Source organism: Trachypithecus francoisi, unplaced genomic scaffold (genome assembly GCF_009764315.1).
Source record: "Trachypithecus francoisi isolate TF-2019V2 unplaced genomic scaffold, Tfra_2.0 Lachesis_group8, whole genome shotgun sequence".
NCBI classification, from domain to species: Eukaryota; Metazoa; Chordata; class Mammalia; order Primates; family Cercopithecidae; genus Trachypithecus; species Trachypithecus francoisi.
This window is the reverse complement of record NW_022681473.1, coordinates 26,627,614-26,651,651: the sequence shown is the minus strand read 5'-3', so window position 1 is coordinate 26,651,651 and position 24,038 is coordinate 26,627,614. Positions and strand designations below refer to the sequence as shown.

At 35.9% G+C, this 24,038-nt stretch overlaps 1 long non-coding RNA gene across 2 annotated transcripts in view; it reads right to left on the bottom strand.

The window, feature by feature from the left end:
- Nucleotides 1-4,422: 4,422 nt before the first annotated feature.
- The window catches only part of LOC117080961, a 104,078-nt gene continuing 84,462 nt past the window's right edge, over nt 4,423-24,038 (bottom strand). Inside the window, exons 3-4 of one of the 2 annotated variants that reach the window (XR_004436026.1) lie at nt 12,543-12,641; nt 4,423-4,870 (exon numbers count right to left, since the gene is read on the bottom strand). This is a non-coding gene — a long non-coding RNA (uncharacterized LOC117080961). Of the gene's footprint in view, nt 4,871-12,512; nt 12,642-24,038 lie in introns of those variants that run through there. The other variant, XR_004436025.1, reaches the window with a different exon arrangement.

The window sequence follows — 24,038 nt, the reverse complement described above, 5'->3', positions numbered from 1 at the left end:
TGGGCTTGCATCCCAGGGATGAAGCCAACTTGATCTTGATGGATAAGCTTTTTGATGTGCTGCTGGATTCAGTTTGCCAGTATTTTATTGAGGATTTTCGCATCTATATTCATTAGGGATATTGGTCTAAAATTCTCTTTTTTTGTTGTGACTCTGCCAGGCTTTGGTGTCAGGATGATGCTGGCCTCATAAAACGAGTTAGGGAGGATTCCCTCTTTTTCTATTGATTGGAATAGTTTCAGAAGGAATGGTACCAGCTCCTCTTTGTACCTCTGGTAGAAGTCAGCTGTGAATCCATCTGGTCCTGGACTTTTTTTGGTTGGTAGACTATTAATTATTGCCTCAATTTCAGAGCCTGTTATTGGTCTACTCAGGGATTCAACTTCTTCCTAGTTTAGTCTCAGGAGGGTGTATGTGTCCAGGAATTTATCCATTTCTTCTAGATTTTCTAGTTTATTTGCGTAGAGGTATTTACAGTATTCTCTGATGGTAGTTTGTATTTCTCTGGGATCGGTCATGATATCCCCTTTATCATTTTTTATTGAGTCTATTTGATTCTTCTCTCATTTCTTCTTTATTAGTCTTGCTAGTGGTCTATTTCGTTGTCTTTTCAAAAAATCAGTTCCTAGATTCATTGATTTTTTAAAGGGTTTTTTGTGTCTCTATCTCCTTCAGTTCTGCTCTAATGTTAGCTATTTCTTGCCTTCTGCTAGCTTTTGAATTTATTTGCTGTTGTTTCTCTAGTTCTTTTAATTATGATGTTAGGGTGTCCATTTTAGATCTTCCCTGCTGTCTCTTGTGAGCATCTAACGCTGTAAATTTCCCTCTACACAACTGCTTTAAATGTGTCCCAGAGATTCTGGTACCTTGTGTCTTTGTTGTCATTGGTTTCAAAGAACATCTTTATTTCTGCCTTCATTTCATTATTTACCCAGTAGTTCTTCAGTAGCAGTTGTTCAGTTTCAGTGTAGTTGTGTGGTTTTGAGTGAGTTTCTTAATCCTGATTTCTGATTTGATTGCACTGTGGTTTGAGAGACAATTTGTTGTGATTTCTGTTCTTTTACCTTTGCTGAGGAGTGCTTTACTTCCAACTATGTGGTCAATTTTGGAATAAGTGCGATGTGGTACTGGGAAGAATGTGTATTTAATGTTTACTATTTGGATGATGGGTATACTAAAAGCCCAGACTTGGGCACTATGCATTATACCCATGTAACAAAACTGCACTCATACCTCTAAATCTATAAGAATAAAACATAAATAAAACTTTAAAGGAATTTAAAAAATAAATACAATCAATTATAGAGAAAATGTAATCCTTGCACGTCTGAATTTATGTGCTATAATTTTATCCAAAGTTGCTCCTAACATCTGCAATTTAAAAAATCTTAGGGTCATGTGTGAGGTGGAAATGATTGATTTTTTGCTACTCTAAACCCTGATATTCTTAACCTCAGACTTACAATATCAAAGAAGAAGTTGCTCAAAACCTAACAGGAATGACATCTAGTGCAGTTGAAGAAAGTAAAACTGCATTTGGATTTGCCTCTTCCCCTAAGATGATCCTATAGTCTTAAACTCTGAAGAGACCTCCTGTAGACTTTAAGATATATTTTATTTTATAGAAAGTATTACAGCTCCAATTAAGCAGCCATTTTGCCAAAAGCCAAACAGACTCAGTAGGAACTCATTGATGCAATAGCTGGTCATCAGTTACTTATATGTGCTGGGTCAAATTAGGTTGTATGATACAGTGGCCCCAATCTGAAAATTTGAGTTCAAGTTCCACATTTGCCACTAATGAGCTATGTGACTTGAGAAATCAACTTAACCTTTGAGAACTTCAATTTCGTTTTCTATAAAATTGAGACTGGATGGAGAGTAAAGTTCTTTTTATCTGTGAAAACACCCTGATTCTATTTTTTCCCCAAACACAACTACCATATTCAGTCAAAATCTGTTATAACACATTGATCTCCTAAAAAGACTGGCTTCTTCTACTTATCTGGCTGGAACATCCTTACCTCAAGCACCAGCATTATAAAGGGATTTATATACAGTATTATTCCTGAGAAGTGTGACTTTGGCAGAAGCCAATAGAAACTGCAAAGCAAAATTAGGTTTGTGCATATTTTGCTGGAGAAAAAAAAAAAAAACTCTCTTCCTCTGTGGCCTAGCTTTTAAAATTTCAATTTTTGCCTCTGCTAGCCAAAAGAAACTAAACGTTGTGCAATTATTCAATGAAAATGCAAGTGTTGAATAGAAAAATCTGGAAAGCTCCAAGATTTTGTAACTATGAAGGTTTTTTTTTTCCTCAAAGAAATATGGTTTTAAACTTAGAATGCTGTCTATAGTATTTCAACAGCAATAAAAGACAAACAGCTCAATTAAAGAGTCTATATATGGAGAGAGTCTCCACACACACACAATTCTTTGTCATATATACCTGGATAAATCAAAAAAGGCATAGGATTTAAACTGCACTGAACATTGATTTGCTGAGAATACCATCATGTGCTTTCTTTTGCCTTTTCTCCTTCTTCTCAAGGGAATCTCTTTCATTCTTGAGATAAATAAATTTTTTCGCTGATGTTACTCTATGAACTTACATCTGAATAACAAAAATGTGCATCAGTATTTGGCTATTTTAGTTGATTCTGAGATATCTCAAACTTAATTTAACTACAAAATGACTTTGATTTCCACTGTCTCTGCATTAAGTGTTCCTACCATAGAAAATGAAGCCACCACATTCCAAATACTCATACCTGAAATCTAGATGTCACTGTCAACTACATGCTTTTCCTCATTTCTACATCCCATCCTTCAACACATTTTATCAGTTCCATTTCCAAATCAGGTCTTGAATGGGTCCTGCTCTCCACACCCATTCCACACTGTTCTATCATTATCCAGGCCAGCATTTTCTCACTCTTGAATACACTCAGCCATCACCCATTGTAATTCATTTATAATTTAGTAGTAAGAATTAATTCCTTTACAATGTAAAGGTTAAGTCTGTTGCTTCCTGTTTAAATATTTCAATGGTCAGCCAGTGCATAAAAGTAAGTCTGGAACTTCATTCGTAAATCTTCAATAAGTCAGCTCTTTATTATATGACTCACTGTTTATTCCCCTCTGTGTTGCATAACTTCCACCTTTACTCATAGACTGTCACCTTATTCATCTTGTATTTTTAGAATTTGAAGCATACTAAGCTGTTTGCAGCTCAGAGATTGTTGACCTGATGTTACTTCTGTTTGAAAGATTCCTCTCCTCCTCTACCCTGCTTGCTTATTTAATAATGTTTTAGCCTAAATGTCATGTTTAACAGAACTTTGCTGAGACCCTTCCTAAAATAAATCTCACATACCTCATATCATTAACTTTCTCTATCCCAGCACTTTTTTCTTCTTTATAATATTGTTATAACATTGCTATCAGTGATTATATAAGATACGTAAACACTATATCAATAGTTTATTCACTTGCCATTTATTTTTGCATCTAGAATGTAAACTCCACATGGTTAGATTATACCTGTACTAAACTCATTCCCTAGCTGGAGGTAGCTGCAAATAAGAATTTTCTCTTTTTGAATATTGAATAAAAGAATTATCTTGCAAAGAGTGTGGAGTTTTCATCCTGAAGTGAAGTACCTGTGATGTTTCTATCTGACTATATGGGATTCAGTGTTGGATGTGTAACCTAAGGGCTGCTGTTTGCCACCCCAGAAGACAAGGGATAGATGGTAACTTGCAACACCATTAAGTTTTCTTCAGGCCCAGTGGCTATAGGCTACTTAAAACATAAACTTGGCCGGACGCGGTGGCTCACGCCTGTAATCCCAGCACTTCGGGAGGCCGAGGTGGACAGATCACGAGGTCAAGAGATAGAGACCATCCTGGCCAACATGGTGAAACCCCGTCTCTAATAAAAGTACAAAAATTAGCTAGGTGCGGTTGCGTGACCATGTAATCCCAGCTACTTGGGAGGCTGAAGCGGGGGAATCACTTGAACCCAGGAGTCAGAAGTTTCAGTGAGTCGAGATCTCGCTACTGCACTCCAGCCTGGGCGACAGAGTGAGACTCAGTCTCAAAAAAAAAAAAAAAAAAAAAAATTGCCAGGCGCAGTGGCAGGAGCCTGTAATCCCAGCTACTTGGGAGGCTGAGACAGGAGAATCTCTTGAACCTGAGAGGGGCAGAGGTTGCAGTCAGACAAGATCGCACCACTGAACTCTGGCTTGGGCGACAGAGTGAGACTCCGTCTTAAAAAAAAAAAAACCATGAACTTGATCATTACACATGCTACGCACGTAACAAGTACTCATATGTACCACATATATATGTAAAACTTTTTTATTAATAAAGCAAAGGAAAACATAAACTGACTTCTCCTATAAAACATTCCAACAACCACTACCACTATTATTTTTCACACTGTGCTTTCAAAATTAGATGACAGTAATAACAACAGAGAGAAGGAAATAACAAAAGAGACACATCAGTTTCCTCATCAGAATAAACAGACTAAAATTATCTACTGTTTGTAGTGTCAGAACAAATTTCCTCCTAAGTTTCCATTTGCACATTTCAACTGACAGCAGAACAATATCAACATTATTTCCACTAGGAGTGGAAAATGAAAGTGGATATTAGACAAGCAAGGCATTTGGAATTGAGAAAATAAACTGGTTTGTGGAGTCGATGGCTATCAACAGTTCACATGCCCTTTAGAGAGGATTCAATCTATGAAAAGTGGCTTATCTAGATTGCAGAATCTTTTATACTATTCCCAGGAAATGAAAGTGTTTGACCACTCTTGGTGTAGAGCTTTGCCTCTTTCTTCCAGACATTCTCAGTGCTTACCCCTGTGAATAAAAGAACATCAGGACATTTACAGAGTCTGGAACTGTGAGATGTTTTACATTTTGAGAGTGTCTATTATACAACCTAAGTATACAGCAGATTGAGGGTTTTCGGTCTAGCTACAAACCAATTAGTATTTAGCTAATTTATCTCCACTCCTGATAAAGGCTGCACTTTTTCCCTAGTTTGACTTGGAAAACTGTAAATAGAAGCTCAGATTCCAGTGTGTATGTGTGCATGTGTTTTTCAATATACATAGGAGCTGTAAAAGAAAACAAAACTTATCAAATACATTTTATATACATCATTTCCCTTTTACTCATTAAGTGATTCTGAGAAGTAGGCATCATTATCTTTTTAGGAAATGAAGGATAAAGAAGGATGTTATATAACTCATTTACACCATTTACACAATAAAACATTTTTACTCTTACCTGACATTTTATATAAATTGTATATATGTTTTAAAGAAAGCAGTATTCACTATAACCAATTTTTATTTCAAGTTTGACTGTTTCATCTTCTAGAACACCATGCATATTGGTTTCTTTAATTATGCAGATGGATTTAAGATATTTGCCAGTCTCTTAAAATCAACGTGATTTTTTTACCATCTTTGCTCTGTAGGGGAAGAATGAATGACAATATTCATTTTTCCATGACCTATTAAAGAATATCTCAGTTGATTCCATTTTTGGGCAATTATGAATAAAACTGCTATTAACTTTCGTGCACAGGATTTTGTGTAGATGTAAGTTTTCATTTCCTCTGGGTAAATATCAAGCAATGTTGTTATTGGATCATTTACTTAGAAAAAATATGTTCGCTTTTGTAAGAAACTGACAAACTGTCTTCCAATGTGACTGAGCCATTCAGCATTTCCACCAGCAATAAAGAAGTATTGTCAGTGTTGAACTTCAGCAATTATAACAAAGGTGTAATGATCTCTCATTGCTGTTTTTATTTGAAAATTTTTAATGATATATTGTTGCGGGAAGTCAGGGACCCTGAATGGAGGGACCGGTTAGAGCCGAGGCAGGGCATAAATTGTGAAGACTTCATGGACATTTATCAGTTCCCAAAATTAATACTTTTATAATTTCTTATGCCTGTCTTTATTCCAATCTCTGATCATAAATTGTGAAAATTTCATGGACATTTATCACTTCCCCAGTCAATACTCAAATAATTTCTTATGCCAGACTTTACGCCAATCTCTGATCATAAATTGTAAAGATTTCATAGACATTTATCACTTCCCCAGTCAATACTCTTATAATTTCTTATGCCTGTCTTTACTTTAATCTCTTAATCACGTTATCTTCATAAGCTGAAAATGTACATCACCTCAGGACCACTATTGTACAAATGGATGTTAAAACATGTATTTGAACAATATGAAATCAGTGCACCCTGAAAAAGAACAGAATAACAGTAATTTTCAGGGAACAAGGGAAGATAACCGTAAGGTCTGACTGCCTGTGGGGTCAGGCAGACTACAGCCATATTTTTCTTCTTGCAGGGAGGATAAACAGATGTGTGAGTAGGAGAAATATTGCTGAATTCTTTTCCCAGAAAGGAACAATAATAATTGAAACTCTGGCAAAGGAATTCATTCCTGGGGTAGGTCTATACACGGCCACTCTGAGAGTGTCTGTCTTATGCGGTTGAGATAAAGACTGGAAATACACCATGGTCTCCTGAAGTACCCTCAGGCCTACTAGGATTGGGAAATTCCAGGCTGCTAAATTCTAGTCAGACCGGTTCTCTGCTCTTGAACCCTGTTTCCTGTTAAGATGTTTATCAAGACAATGTGTTCACAGTGGGACATAGACAACAGTAATTCTAAATTTGCCTTGCCTTGTGATCTTTATTGCCCTTTGAAGCATGTGATCTTTGTGACTTACTCCCTGTTCATATACCCTCTCCCCTTTTAAAATGCCTAATAAAAACTTGCTGGTTTTGTGGCTCAGGGTTGCCATCATGGTCATACCAATATGTGATGACACCCCCAGAGGCCCAGCTATAAAATTTATCTCTTTGTACTCTTTCTCTTCATTTCTCAGACCGGTCAACACTTAGGGAAATAGAAAGAACCGATGCTGAAACATTGGGGGCTGGTTCCCCCAATAATGTATGATATTAAACATATTTACATATACTTATTTGCCGTCAGTATTTTCATTAGTGAAGTGTCTCTTAAGGTCTTCGGTCCCCGTGCTTTTTCTTTCTTTCTTTTTTTTTGATAGTCTCGCTCAATTGCCCAGGACAGAGTGCAGTGGCTTGATCACAGTTTACTGCAGCTTCAAACGCCCAAGCTCAAGCGATTCTCCCACTTCAGCCTCTGCATTAGCTGTTTGGCTCACTTTTAACTGGGTTGTTTTCTTACCATTGAATTTTAAGAGTACTTTTTTATATTCTGAATACCAGTCCTTTATCAGACATGTGTTTTGCAAAAATTTTATGTGGCTTGCTAGTCCTCTCTTAAGTGTGACTCTCACAGACAACACATCTCTAATTATAATGAAGTTCAACTTAGCAATTTGTTTCCCATGGCTTACATTCTTGATATATCTAACACTCACTGTCCAACCAAAGTTCTGTCAGATTTTCTCCTATGTTATCTTCTAGAAGTTTTATCTTTTTGTGTTTGGCACTTAGATCTGTGTTCTATCTTGAGTAAATTTTTGTAAAAGGTGTAAGGTCAGGGTATAGATTCACTTTCTTTGCATATGAATGTTCACTTGTTTCAGCACCATTTGTTGAGAAGATCATCTTTGCTGTATTGTACTGCTTTTGCTCCTTTTTCAAAGATCAATTGACTATATTTGTGTGGGCTATTTCTAGGCTATTTTGTTCTATTGATTTATTTGCCCAATGCTACACTGATATCACACTGGAATTTTTACTGTAGCTTTACGTAACTCTTGAAATCAAATAGTACCAGTCTTGTGACCTTGTTCTGATTTTTCAATATTGTGTTGACTATCCTGGATCTTTTGCCTTTTCAGATAAATTTTAAAATCCATTTGTTGATACCCACAAAGTAATTTGCTGCATTTCCTTATTTAAGCAATATGAATGAATAGATCAAGTTGAGAAAAACTGACATTTTAAGAATATTATCTTCCTATCCATAAATATGAACTATCTCTTAATTGAATTAGTTATTTGATTCCTTTCATCAGAGTTATAGTTTTTCTCATATAGATCTTATACATATTTTGTTATATTTTTATCTAAGTATTTCATTTTTGAGAGTGTTAAGGTAAACAGAATGTATTTTTCCTTTAATTTCAAATTTCAAGTGTCCATTGCTGTCATATAGGGAAGTAATTGACTTGTGTATATTAACCATATATCCTGCAATCTTGCAATTATTGCTTATTAATTTTAGGAGTACATATGTATGTGTGTGTGTATACATATATATAGTCATATACTCAAGAGTTATCTAAAGATGTAGATACATTCTGAGAAACGTGTTGTTAGGTGATTTTGTTTGTTATGTGAACATCATAGTATATACTTACACAAACTTTGATGGTATAGCCTACTACACACCTAGGCTATATAGAAATGTAGCAGGATTCAGGAGGATGAGAGAGACCTCGGGTTGAAGTAAGAGAATCTTTATTGAGTGCACTTAGGCCCAGCTGATTTAAACGTCCATAAAACTGGGCCCAGAATAAAGACAGCATCTGACTTTTATACACACTTCACAAAAGTGGGTGGGCTAGCTTGAAGCAAGCTTACAGTGACATGAAAGCAGGGATGCAGAGGCCGGACAAAGGCAGGATTGCACATGACTGTTGCCAAGCAACCCAGATGTTCGTTATCTAGGTTTGGGCATGGGTTTATCCTACAGCTTTCACTATGGTGCCCAGGCAGCTGTAGTTCAGGTCTACTCAGGCTTCTCATGACCTTCGTTATATTTCTTAGATAAAACACAATATTTGAAGTCACTAGTTACAGAGAACGAGAATCTATAAACTCATACCATAAAACAAAGGAAAATTTGTTTTTCTTCTCCCTATGTTGAGGGAGTGCTGGGGGAGTCTCCAGAGCACATTAGATAATATTGTCAAGACTTTTCCTGGGCCTGGGCTGTGCCTGTTGCTGCCTCTGGGACAAGTCAGCCTAATACAGGAAAATTTATTTCTCTTTCTTTTTAATTTTATTTTTCTTTGATTTCCTGCCTTATTATGGCCTATGGCTTCTAGGCTACAAACATGTACAGCTTGTTACTATGCTGAATAATGCAGGCAATTATAATACAATGGTAAGTTTTTGTGTACCTAAACATGACTAAACATAGAGAAGGTACAGTGAAAACATGGCATAAAAGATAAAAAAATGGAACACCTATTTAGGGCAGCTTCATTATAAACTTATGGGACCACTGTCATATAGGCAGGCCAACATTGACCTAAATGTCATTATGTGACACATGACTGTGTGCGTGTATGTGTATATACACATATGTGTATTTATGTGTATATACACATATATATACAAACATGTTATTCATATATAAATATATAAACACATATGAACATATATAAACATATGAATATATATTCTTTGAATATATATAAATGTATATTCACATGTATAAACACATATTCATATATAAACATATATATGAAAATATATATTCCTTTGAATATTTTATATAGACAAGACAGTTTTATTTCTTCTTTTCTGTACGTACACCTTTTCTTTTCTTTCCTTTCCTTATTTTATTGTTTTAGCTAGGATGTCTAGTACAATGTTGACTAGAAGTGGTGAGAAGGATCAATTCCACCTTGCTCCCAATCTTGGGGGAATTTCATCTATTTTCTCACCATTAAGTATTATGGTAGCATGGGCTTTTTTGTAGATTTTTTTAATAAATTTGAGGAAGTTCCCCTTTATTCCTATTTTACTGGGCATTTCTGTCATAAACATGTGTTGAACCTTGTTAAATGTTTTCTTCTGCATATACATATATGTTGTTGGTGTGATAGATTACATTATTTTTTAAATAATGAAGAAGACTTGCATATCTGGAATAAATCCCACCTGGTCACAAAGTATAATGATTTTTAAACCTTGTTTGATTCAATTTATGAATATTTTGAAAATGTCTGCCTCTATCTTCATGAGAGATATTGGTCTATACTTTTCATATCTTTTAATATTTTGCCTTTTTTTTTGGTATTAGGGAAATGCTAACTTTAATGATTTAGAAAGGATTTCCTCTGCTTCTACGCTCTAGAAAATATTGTAGAAAATTGGTATTTTTTTTTTTAAATATTGGGTAAAATTTACTATGAAGTTATCTGAACCTGGTGCTTTTGTTTTTGAAAGTTATTATACATAGATTCATATCATTATATTTTCATATTTTTAAAACTTAGTATGATATCTCACTTTCAATAATTTTTCCAATATAAAAGCAATTATACTGGTTTCAAAATGTAAACAGAAACAGAAATAATCATTATTCATGAAGTTATAAGGAAAAAATATATTCTTGCTCCTGAAACAGAAATGTCCTTTGCAAAAGGCAAATATCATGGACTCATACAAACACATACACATATAAATCAGTACAGACTCTCTGTTTAAAACTTCTCAACGTTTTCTCCTTCCTTATAGGATAAGCACAAGATCCTTACTATGGTCTATGAATTCCTACATGATTTGCTTCCTACTATCTTCTTAAATTGCATTATACGTAGTCTTTTCCTTAAGTCTTAAACACCATACTAGTTATCTCTTTCTCTCAAACCTGCCTAGACCCTTCCACAGGGCTTTTGAAAATACAAGTCTATAGGATGTTTGCACATAGAATGTATTCCTCCTATTCCACTGTCTAATATCCATTTCTTTCTTTGCTATTCTTTATTTTCCTTTGGTAAACTTTGTGATGTCATGTTCAGGCTCCATCATTAAATACTCCTATGAAACTGATTACTTTTCTTTCACAGAATTTTTACAACCTGTACATATATATTTCTGCAATTATTAGATAGTATTTGTTTAAATTATAAGAGAGTAAGACCAAGGAGAATAAGAATAATATTTTTCTTTATTGCTTATTATCTATATCCAGGATCTTGTGTAGTGCCTAGCATATAGTATCCACTTAAGAGCTGGTAAGTAAACAAATAACTGAATAAACAAGGAGATATTTTACTAAGACATTCAGGTAGATCTAATGATAATCTAAATTAGTAGTAACTATCATATGTGTATCATAATAACGATAGAGACAGGAGGTAGAGAGACTCTAGGCAGACAGAAGCAGGTGAAGCCCTACCTTCAAGCCAAAAAGCCTGAAACCCGCCACTGAAAGTGGGAACTTCTATCCCCATGTGCCTGCCCTCTCCTGATAGGTTCTTTCTAAATAATGTCTTTTTGCCAATCCGATGTTGCCTTTTCCAAAACTACCTTTGGCCTACCACACCCCTAACCTGAACCTATAAAGACCCCAGACATAGCTGGCAGAGAGGAGAAGCTGCTGAAGGTTGGGAAGAAGGGCCGGATGTCGAGAAGGGGCGACTTTGACTTCATAGACAGCAGCTGGATGAAACACCTTGACTTCAGGAGAGAGAGAGAGAGAGAGAGAAAGAGAGAGAGAGAGAGAGAGAGACAGCTTGACTTCCAGGGAGAGCGACCTGCACTTCCTGTCCTCTTTCCAGCTCCCCTCTCCACTGAGAGCCTCTTTCATCAAGCAGTAAAACTCTCCACATTCACCATCCTTCAGTTCATCCATGTGACCTCATTCCTCTTGGGCACTGGACAAGAATTCAGGAGGCACCAAGTGCAGGTACCCTAAAAGCCTATCACATTGGCCCTTTGCCCTGCTGGGAGAGGTCAACCACCCCCTGCGATGAGGCAAGGGGCCCACTAAGCTGATAACACACTCCTATCTGTGGATGGTGGAGCTAATAGAGTATTGTAACACGCCCTGTCGGGCCTTGAGGTCGTAGGCACCACAACTGGATGCCGCGGGCGGGTCCTGCATGGAGTTTGCTCCTGCCAGTGCTGAAGTAGCTGGCCAGTTCACGCATGGTCCCTCCTGCATGGGGTGGAGCCCTGCAGATCTGAGTCAACAGGAGTTTGCTCCTGCCAGGCTACCTGCCGGTTCTTGCACTTGCTCGCTCCCTCTCCCTCCCTCACTGGTGTGCTCCCTCCCCCGAGGGGTTGAGCAGGGTGGGCAGAGTAAACAGGGCACCCCTGTCACGAGTCCCATGAAGAGGTCAAGGAAATAACCCTACATCAAAAATATCACCTTCTTAATACCATAATTTGTGTAAAACAGTGAAGCTTTTAAACTCCATACTTTCTTTTTCTGTAGAAAATGTAACACCTAAATATGTTGAGAAGTAGGGCTTGTTAATAAAGCAAACAATTGTGTTTTGTTGTGTTTGAGGATAGATCTAACCTCAGTTATTATTACTCTTTTTAAAATTTCCCATTGCTTCCTATGAAAGTCTCAATTCTTTTGAGTGACTATTTTGCAACACCTGCAAGAAGAACAGAGAGATAAAAATGCAGGTGTACATGAAAGGGGTAAGAAATCAAAACTCGTTTTTGTTAAATGCCAATGAAATGAAATAAAACTTATGAGACATGCATTGGTAGAAAAGTATATTGCAATAGACACAAAGAATCCAATACTACCTCATTTAATATTAAGTTGCAGTGTTTTTCCCATTGTGTCAAGGTTTGAGCACATACCACAGCGTATTAAACATGATCCATAGGTATTTTTGGCAGAAGCTGGAATGAAACAGACAGTAAAAGTATTTTCAGAATTGCAATGATGATTGTTAAGCATTCTCAGATCTATCATAAGGTATTCTTCCTTTCTAAATCATACAGTGCAGTTGACTGAATCAGTAAATTTAAAATGAGAAAGAAATAGATACACGTTTGCTACAGTTGCTCTCATCAACCTAATCTATTCACTATGGGTGTAATATTAGTAGACTAGTTCAATAAGAAATACAATGGGGGTGTTAATTTCTTAAAATTTATGTAAAAAAATAGACAAACTAAAAAAAAAACTGTGAAAAGATAGGTGTGTCCTTATGTCACATATAAAAAGACTGCATAACTTTCTAATCAATTAGGTGTATTTTGGCCATGTTTTATCAGTCTTTTATTATTTTTATTTGTTTTTATTTTTTTGAGACAGAGTCTCTCTCTGTATCCAGGGCTGGAGTGTAGTGGCACGATTTAGTTTCACTGCAAGCTTCGCTTCCCAGGTTCACGCCATTCTCCTGCCTCAGCCTCCCCAGTAGCTGGGACTACAGGCATCTGCCATCACGCCCGGCTAACTTTTTTGTATTTTTGTAGAGAGGGGATTTCACCGGCCTCAGTTTTATCAGTCTTATGCTACCTGCATTATTTTAATGTAAAGGCTTTAGAAATCTTAGTGCTATCCTGAGTGAGTATTTTGAATAAACAGCCTTCCGTTTGTTGAAGAGGAAACTTTAACAAAAGCTAAATCAGATTGGATCTACAAAAGTACCTGGAGAACCTAACAAGGCTGAAACACGCACACACACACACACACACACACACTGCATAGCTATAAGATACAACCTGCTAAATGATATACAGTGCTGATACTGTCCTTTTTACTTATTAGTACACTTTATTTGCTAAAATCACTAATTATTCATGTTGTAAATCCAATAATCCACAGAAAGTCTTTTTACAGTGAATAATGCTATCGGAAAGTTACAGTTCATTTGCTCTAAAGTGGAGCTGGTGGTGGTGCATCAAATTTAAATGAGTCTTCCAAACTCTCACAATTAGTTAGGAACAGTCCTTTTACTGAAAATTAGTTCCTCTACCTCCCTAAAAATAATATTAAATTGATGATATAACACTATCTCCCTAGATTTATGAGACATAATAAAGTTATTTGAAATCTTTCTCCTCTCGTTGACAGTTTCACCCTTTTGTTTTGAATACTCGTAATTTACTCAAATATTGTGGAGGTAAAAATTCAAAAAACTGTACATACTTGCAATAAAAATTCCAAAATGTAGGGATGTCTACATTCTTTAGCAAAAAGGTATTGATGAAATAATTCCATTCTAAAGAGTCAGAGATAAAGTAATATAAATAACCAATTTTATTGTTTCATGTGTACAGCAGCTATTGTAGACAGTAGGTTGAAAACTAACGTTTGAAAATTATTTTCTTTCAGCAACCACTTTTATAGAATTAGATTTCTAGCTACAAGGGGCCATGTTAAAATTACATGAGAATAAAAGTTTTATAAAAGCTTCCTTTGCAGAACAATATATCTTCAAATCAATAAAGACTATACGCAAGCCCTGATAACTGTGGTTTTCCCATTTAAATTTTTTGCTTGTTTATTTTAGCTCTATCATCTCTTCTTGTTTATAAATTTTTTTAAAAAGTTCATAAGATGTTCTGAAGTTATGTTTTTCTATATCGTGTTTCTCCCATTTGGTTTCTACAATTTTCTAAAATGCATATAGATTGAGGAACCTGTGGCAGCATAGCATGATGGACAAGACCATGGTTTTGACATTGGATGGCCTGAGTTTAAACTCTGCTTTCATCATTTCACAGAGGATCGTTTGAAGCCAGTCATGAAATAGCTCCATTATGTTACTTTATCTTAAACAAAAAGAGTGAGGTTGCCTAGTCATATATTGTGAGGATGATACGAATAGATGTTTATTTATGGCACTTGAAAGACTGCTTTGACCATAAAAGTATTCAGTAAATCATCTATGGTCAGCATGAATCAGAGAAAGTTCTCCCACCTTCCATTTCCAGATTTACTAAGTCACATAATATGTCTTTGGAAAAAGGCCACGATGCAATAATTATGATGATTATGACAGTAGTGACAACCATAACAAGGAGAATATGAGGAAGGAAGAAAAGGAGTAAGATGGGGAAGAAAGGTTGGGTAGGGGAGGGAAGAGTTGAGGTTTTCTTTTCTTTTTTTTTTTTACAGCTGACTCTCACAGACTTAAGAATAATTACATCACCTCTTTTATGTGCATATTTCCATTTCCATTTTACAAACAAGGACATAACAAGCTTAGAGAGTGTGGTGGTTTTCAAGTATGCCTGCAAATTTAGTGATACTCCTTTCCACAGTTGAAATTTAATTTTCCTTCCCTTTAATTTGAGGTAGATTTAGTGACCCTCTTGTAATAAACAGAATGTGGTGGAAGAGATGTCATGCCACTTCCAAGACCAGGTTATAACAGAAATCGTCGCCACTTCCTTGTTCTCTTTAGGATTACTCACTTTGGGGAGGCCAACACCCATATCATGAGGACGCTCAAGCAACCTTACGGATAGAAACATATGGCAAAGAATGGAGACCTCTGGCCAACAGAGACTGAGACCTCTTGCCATCTTGACTGCATTTTGTATGAATCCTTATGAGAGACGTGAGTGAAAACTTCCTTGTTACGCCACTCTCAAATTTATGACAGAAAAGGTAATAAGTATTTTAATCCATTAAATTTTTTGTTGTTGTTTCTGTGTATTTTTTTTGTATTTGTCATGCAGCAATAGATAACTAATACAGAGTTTATGAAATTTGCCTATGTTATTGAGCTACTGGGTTGTCAAAGAACAATTGAAAACCAGGTACATTTGAAACCAAAAGTCAGTAACTTTTCCAACACGATAGGAAGGCCTCTTGCGAAAAGTTTCTGTAAAAGGAAATTCCCTAGAGCTAGCCATCTCTGGGAGAGGCCACATTGCTTTGAAAGATGGCATTCAAAATTTCAAAAGTTGGGTTATGCGATCCCCCATTTTTCATCCTCACCAACAAGAAAATAATTAAAAAGAAATTTCAATATATTTCCCCATTGTTTTTGTCATTTATTCCCAATCTTTTATATTCTTATTATTGTTTGTTTTATTGCTATTTTGATTTACTTATTTTTTCCTGGGTAAAAAATATCCATACACTTCCTATCTCCATGGGCCTCAGTCCATATAACTCTGTTATAAAGTATCTTTTCGTTCTCCCAGGCATACTTAATATATCTTTTCAATACATCTTCTGTTTTTCCATCAGATCTTGATCATAAATGTTGAGGTAGCCTATTGTTACCCTATGTTGCAATTATTTCTGTTTCTGTCGGCTTCCTTCTTGAGAATTTGACATACTCATTCTTAGCTTTTTGCAATGTCTAGCCTGTAGCCTGACACAGAGCATTTTTTTTAGATGAATAAACTCTCCCTCCCAACTTGGCTCACTACATTGTTTCGCCAATTGGCTTTCACACATTAAAGGAAAACCCATTGTAAACACTGGCAATGGCCTGGGCTTAAATTAACCTAAGGCCAAAGTAATAGATATTTTTCACAAGTCCAAAAGAAGAAATAAATGATATGTTAGAACATCATCTTTCTTAGTGTGTCATAAGATGGATTAAATTGTGTTAGTATTTAAATAGGTAATATCACCCAGATCTAGAGAGTGTCTGTGTGCAGGTGTGTGTGTGTGTGTGTGTGTGTGTGTGCATGTACACACACGTGCGTATTTGTGTCAGAAAATCTTCTTATGTGTTTTGAAATGGTAGGAAACAATAAACAGGTCTCTATAAGACAAATCATATAAAGTAACGGAAATCTGGAAGAATGCATCCAAATTCAGCTGCAAGAATGAATTAGAGAAATTAGTTAGAGAAAATGGTTGGCAATTACAGTGCAAGGTTGTATTTGACCAACCTTTGAGCCAAATTGCCTCTGTCCTTAGGAATAAGAGGGCTATGGCAAATAGAAAATACTTCATTCCAAGGCTGAAATATAGATGTGTTGTCAGAAAAAAACCATATTTATGCAGCAAAGTTACTTGCATATATTACGGAAACTACCTCTGAAATGCAGAAAATATTGTTACCTTTACTGATAGTCATTTGGGCCCCATTTGACTGCTGATTCAACTCAAATTCAACCCTTTCTTCCCAGTCATCTTCATCTAGATATCGTCACTGGGACACCATGCTTGGAGGTGCAGCAGCAAAAGAGAAAATATGAAATCCAGACAGGAGGAAGAAAAAGACAGAAAGATCTTGGATCACTCTCCAGATTTTTGAACCTGGCACCAGGCTTGCACTGCCTATTTTTAGACTTCTTGTGATGTAGATCATAAAAACCCTGTTGTCCAAGGGTGCAGCGCCAAAGGCCTCTAAACCAGGGAGGTTCTGATTAATAACTGGTTTTAGATAAAAATGTAGAAAACCATCACATGCACTATGGGTTCTATGAGACTTTGCTGTACTCTAGTGCCAGAGCACTTTTTTTTTTTTTTTTGAGGTAAAAATGTACTTTCATCTCGGTAAGGGAATTCAGCAACCACGCAGAATGGAAAAGGTGGGTCAGATGGTTGCCTTTCATAAAGCAGTAGCACCTCTAAGGCTTCCAAATGTTTGCTTTATAAACTACCCTCAGCCTGTCACTTACAATTTCCATTTTCATTATAAATCAGCAGCAAAATGTGCCGACTGTCTGTGTTGCAGTAAAACACAGCTGTTTCCATTTGCTCTCCTATCAGTTTCATTCTCACATCATTCTGCATTGGAATTGAATTGAATCATTCATCCCCAGTACAAGAAATGTTCAGCAGTTTAGTAGCAGGCAAATCTTACTCTTTAATTTCACTTTTTTTGGGGGTTTCCCAATAGCTTAGAATGGGGACTTCAGTTTTCCACTCTGGCATTTGTAATATGGAATGTGTTAGTCTTTGGTACAAATAAAACAAACATCTGACTGCATCTTACTCTTACATGAAATTAAAAGAAGTTTTGCTAAACCCTGCGTTTCAAAATGTAGTAAGGTTCTTCAATTCCAGGTAACTGCATAAAGGAGTATCAGTTTCTAAGACAGGAAAAAATGTGGTTTGTATGTATATTGTAAGAGGTAGGGAATAAAAGATTAAATGTGAATTATGATTATGATACTTCCAAAGAAAGCTTGCAATTTCTAGCCTGTAGCCTAACACAGAGCATTTTTTTAGATGAATAAACTCTCCCTCCCAACGTGGCTCACTACATTATTTTGGGTATTATTTAATAACCATTTTGTTCATAGTGTTGCAGATTTTTCAGATATTGACAACATACTATCTCAGATTTTTAAAATATATTCAAGTAGACATTATCAACACCTACTTATATATAATGAAAGTGTGAATTAGAAAGATTATTAATATTAGCTCAACATCGTATAATCCAGTGTCTGGAACATCAAAAATGCTTTTTTGAATGAATGAAGATATCAATTAATAAGTTTTGCAGCTGGAATTCTAATTCATGCCAGTGCTGCTTTTCCAGAGTACAGTTTCTTACCTGTGTTTGCATCACTAGTTTTTGGAGTTAGGCTCTGCTCGATACAAAGCTGGTTATGTTGGGTGAACTCTCATCTATGTCCTGTGCTATTTCTTTGCCTGTGATTTCTTCTCATGCCAGCATTCTCAGGTAAGTTCCCATCCACAGGCACGGGGCCTGTCGCTTATTGTTCATGGATACCCTCAGGCTGAAGTCCAGTGGCAGTGCGTCCTCCACCTCCTGGGTTCAAGAGAGCATATCTGGCTAATTTTTATATTCTTAGTAGAGAAAGGGTTTCACCATGTTGGCCAGGTTGGTCTTGAACTCCTGACCTCAAGTGATCTGCCCGCCTTGGCCTCCCAAAATGCTGGGATTACAGGTGTGAGCCACCACACCAGACCCTATTCATGGATGCTTTTAATTTTACACTTGCCATGAGGATACTAAGGGATATAGTAGTCTCTCAAAGGTTGGCAGATAGTTAGGGGTTAAGGATATGTGGCATGAGCCAGGCATCAAGTCCACTCCCAGAGACTTAAAATCATGTGAGTGCTCTGGGCACAATCAGCTTCCCCTGGTTTACAGCTGAATAGATGGCTGGAGAGGGCTTTGATTTTACTGCTTCTTGCAGTTAGTGCTTTATACAGAAAACTTGATCATTCTATCTCAGCCCCAAATCTTCTTTCTCAGAGATCTTTTCTTCTGTTCTCTCCACTTGTTTGCTTCTCACCCACATTGTTCCTCGTTATGAAGACTGATTGCACTTCCCTCATTTTTTGTCAAAATGATACTTAAAAACATATCAACAAGAGGCCAGTTGCTCATCAAAACCAGGGTAAAATAATAATCAACAGAAAATTCAGAAACTCTTTTTGAGAATAAAAAGCACAAAGCATTTCTTAACTTGGAAAGAAGAACAATATTTTTGGTCTTTCTCAGAAAAAATCAAAATTTTTACTTTTCTACCAATAACTGGGCCTCTAATATAGCAAATTAAAATAAAAAGATTTTTTTTAAATTTAACATTTTTATTTCACTCTCCAAGATTATAAAAAAATAGACTTTTTTAAAGAGCAGTTTTAAGATCACTGAAAAATTTAACAGAAAATTCAGGGTTCCCGTATATCCTCTGGCCCCACACATACATAGCCTCCTTCGTTATCAACATCTTGAACTAGACTGGTATATTCATTACAACTGATAGACCTACATTGAGACATCGTTATCACTCAAAGTCCATTGTTCATATTAAGGGTCTCTCTTGGTGCTTTACATTAAATGGATTCTGACAGTTGCATAAAAACAGGTATCTACCTGTGAATCATACAGAACAGTCTCACTGCCCCTGTATTCCTCTAATTCTTCCTTCCCTCCCTTTCTTCTGGCTACTGGCAACCACTGATCTTTTTACTGTCTTCACAGTTTTGCCCTTTCTAAAAATATTATATGGTTGGAATCATATAGTATGTAGCCTTTTCAAATTGGCTTCTTTCACCTAGGAGAGTATGTTTACATTTCAGCCATGTGTTTTTATGACTTGAATCCTCATTTCTTTTTATCACTGAATAGACTCCAGTGCCTGGATGTTTCTCAGTTTATTTATCCATTCACCTACTGGAGGGCATCTTGGTTGCTTCCAAGTTTTGGCAATCATGATTAAATCTGCTATTAACATTCGTGTGCAGGTTTTTGTGTGGACACGAAAGCCTTTGTTTTTCAAGTCCTTTTCGGTAAATACCAAGGAACACAATTGCTGTATAGTATGCTAAAGTATGTTTACTTTTGTAATAAACCGCCAAACTGTCTTTCAAAGTGGCTGTACCATTTTACATTGCTTCTAACAATGAAAGAGATTTCCGTTGCTCCACATGCTTACCATCATTTGGTGTTATTAGTAGTCTTCATTCATTTTGTGCTGCTGAAACAAAATACCTGAGACTGGGTAATGTATAAAGAACAGAAAATTATTGTCTTCATAGTCTTGAAGCTGGAAAGTCCAAACTCAAGGTGCTGGCAGGTTCATTTGTCTAGTGAGAGTTTCTCTCAGAAAGGATGGCTTTTTTGCTACATCCTGGGAAGAAGAAGAATGCTGTTTCCTCACATTGTGATAGGCAGATGGGCAAGCTAACTGTGTGCTTCATAAAGTCTCTTTTAAAAGTTTCTTAATCTCATTTACAAGAAAGAAGCCTTCATGGCCTAACTACTTCTTAAAGGCCCTGCCTCTTAATACTATCATATTGGCAACACCTGAATTTTGAAGGGGGCACATTTAAACTGTAGCATCAGTATTTGGAATCAATGTTGTTTTAATTTGCAATTATCTAATGATGTATCATCTGGGGTATCTTTCCATATGCTTAGTTTTTCATGTGTATATCTTTTTTGGTGAGGTTTTCATTCAGATATTTTAACCATTTATTTTCTTATTGTTGGGTTTTAAGAATTCTTTGTATATTTTGGGTAACCGTTCTTCATCAGATATGTCTTTTGCAAATATCTTTTCCAAGTCAGTTGCTTATCTTATTCTCTTGACAGTGTCTTTTGCAGAGCAGAGATTTTTTATTTTAATGGAGTCAAGCTTAGCAATTATTTATTTCATGAATCAGGGTGTTGTCCCCAAAAAATTCATCATCATACTTACAGTCATCTATATTTTCCCCTGTTATCTTCTAGTAGTTTTATAGTTTTGTGCTTTACATCTTGATGTATTATCCATATTGAGATGGTTTTATAAAGGGTGTAAGTTCTGTATCTGTAGATGTCCAATTGTTGTAGTGCCATTGGTTGAGGACTGTCTCTCCTCTAGTGTATTACATTTGCTCCTTCATCACAGATCCGTTGACTATGTAGGTCTGTTTCTGGACCCTATTCTACTTTATTTCACTGAACTTTTTCCAGGAATTTTTATGCTTATCTTATGCAATGCTAACAGCAAATGGATAAGATAGCTATTATTACATTTATTTTGTAGATGAGAAAATTTAGGTCTTTAGGGGAAAATTACTTTGCCCAGTACCTGACCAAACTATGTTCAAATTCATCTCTGTATTGCTCCAAAAGTTTTGCTCATTCTATTAAACCAAATTCAACACTTATACAGAGGAATTGGAGTGGAGTACACAATAAATTGATGATTAGAATGAATTCAACATTATTTTATCCCACATGCAATGGCTCCTTTCCCTTTTATTATATCATTCTTTATTCCACTCACATATTTTCAATCTTTATCTGTGTCTGGATCAATGAAAAATCAGGTTAAGAATTTTAATGGCTATCATAAGTGTCTGAATTATAAAAGTGGCAACATCTGAAATTGCTCCATATTTAAAGCAAACATAGTATGAATAACTTGAAATATTTACACATGGGCACATTTTTCCACTCATTTCCTGAGCATAGGACCAAATAAGATACTAATTCTATTAAGAAGTCTCAGCTGGGCACTGTGGCTCATATCTGTAATGCCAACACTTTGGGAGGCCAAGGCAGGTAGATCACGAAGTCAGGAGTTCAAGACCAGCCTGGCCAGTATGGTGAAACCCTGTCTCTAATAAAATACAAAAATTAACCGGGCATGTTGTGTGCACCTGTAATCACAGCTACTCAGGGGGTGAGGCAGAGGAACTGCTTGAACCCGGGAGACGGCGGTTGAAGTGAGCCAAGATAGCACCACTGCACTCCAGCCTGGGCAACAGAGTAAGATTCTGTCTAAAAAAAAAAAAGTCCCCAAAAGAACAATACCAATTATTTGCTTTTATAAAGCTCTTTATAATTCATAATATCATGGGAGGAAAAAAAAGTTAATTAAATGTGACCCAGTTTGCAAAAAAAAGTATCACATGTGCTTTTGCTGCTGGCCTATATTTAAAGTGCTCAGTGTACACACCCTCACTGGGGATACTGCTTGACAGATGAATCTGTCACTGAGAAAAAAGATAATCATGTTATTAAAAAGTATCCTAAGAGAAAGCAGAAAACTCCTTGTAAGTAATGCAGATTTATCTGAAATAAGATGTACAAAAGACTCATTAATATTTTTTGAGATAAAGTTCTTTATTTCCTTATCCTAAATTGTACACCAAGAGAAGTTTAAAGAACATGTTGTTGATTTGGAAATAGTATTTTCTCAATGTAAAGGAGTATTTTGAACAGGAACAAAATGGTGTCAATGGTTTAAAAAATGTCAAATGGCAAGCCAGCTTTATTATTCATACATATTATGTAAACTACAGACTATAATGATTTTAGGGAATTTTAAACATTTAATAATCAATTAATTGAACATTTTTTGATTTTCTACTTCCAGCAGATATTGAAATTAGCTTTTTTTTCTATGTTATTTACTGGCCTATTTCAGCATATTCAGAAACATTAGAAGTAAATCAAGGACTAGATACATCAAAGTAAAAGTGATTGTTGACTATTGAACTTGAATAGACTGTTAATGAATCGTAACTGAAGTACTTTACTTTCTTCAAATTTTAGTCTGCGTAAATGTGATTATAGTTTGAAAAGTGATTATAAAATTGTGTACTAGAATTTTGAAGTGATTTCTCAAGTGTTTCCCACATTATATTCCCCCCTCTCTGAAGTAAATTGACACTTTTCCCTTATTCTCAGTTTTGAACATTACATTTGGACTTTAAAACCATTTTAATGAACCTCTTAAAAAATATAGCCATTCATTTTTTTAAATGCTTATTTCTTTTCTTTCTCACTTTCTTCTTGTCAAATTAAAGAGGAAAATTCTCAATTAATTTCATCTGTCAAAATACAGTCAGTTTTCTCCATTAAAATATCCTAATTAAGCATAATAATTACAACAATTTTGGGGGTATTTTGTTTTACGAATGCTGCTAAGCCCCTTTATATGAATTACTTCCTCCTTTGCTTGGTTCTACAATTTTTTAAGTCATCTTTTCAAGAATATATATAAGAGAGTGGCTATATAAGGAAATAATATTGACCAAATATTTTATAAGAATTCAACCTAATTAAATGCATGCTTGACTTTTTAAAAAAAATACATTTATTTTAAATAGTCTTAAATAAATACAGGTAAAAATTCCATAAGGTTGATAATACAGAGAATAATTGTGGGTAAATAATAAACTTCCAATAGGATATAATTCAGGCAACATGGAGCTAGCTTGGACTAGCTAATGCAGATAGCAAGAACTGGCTGGAATCTGAGTAATATTTTTATATAATGTGCATAGCAGTATTTTAAGGATGATGAGGCTACTAGACATCTAAAATAAAAAGACAAAGCTGATTTTATTGTTCACTATAATAACCAGAGAGCTGTGCTGGTCAGTCGTAGTCTCTGTGAGCAGAACAGAGCAGACTACTGATTTTATATAGGGATTCAGGGAGAAATGGAGTTCAGGGATTGGTAGATATTCCTTCTAGAAGTTTCAGTAGATGACATCATTTGTAGAATTGCAGTCACTAGGATGAGACTGTTGTTGCCTGGTTGGTATTCAGAGGTACACTTCTTAGAGCTATTGTGTTCACTGTTGACTGGCTGACTTTTTCAGAAGCAAGAGATTCACTCAGTTCCACTGGATGGAAATGTGTTTATTTAACAGAGTGGTCACTGATCTATTGAATGGGTTGTATTAGTCAGGCTCAAACAGAGAAGCAGAATATGTGTAGACATATATGCAAATCCAATGTCATATATAGTAGGTGGTCAGAAAGGAAGCATCATGCGTGGGCTGGAATTTCCTGAGTATAGACCAAGTTATTGTCATAGGTGAGTTTCTTTCTCTCTCCCCAGGGAAGTCGTAGCCTTCTTCCAGGGGGTTCCAACTGATTAAGTAATGCC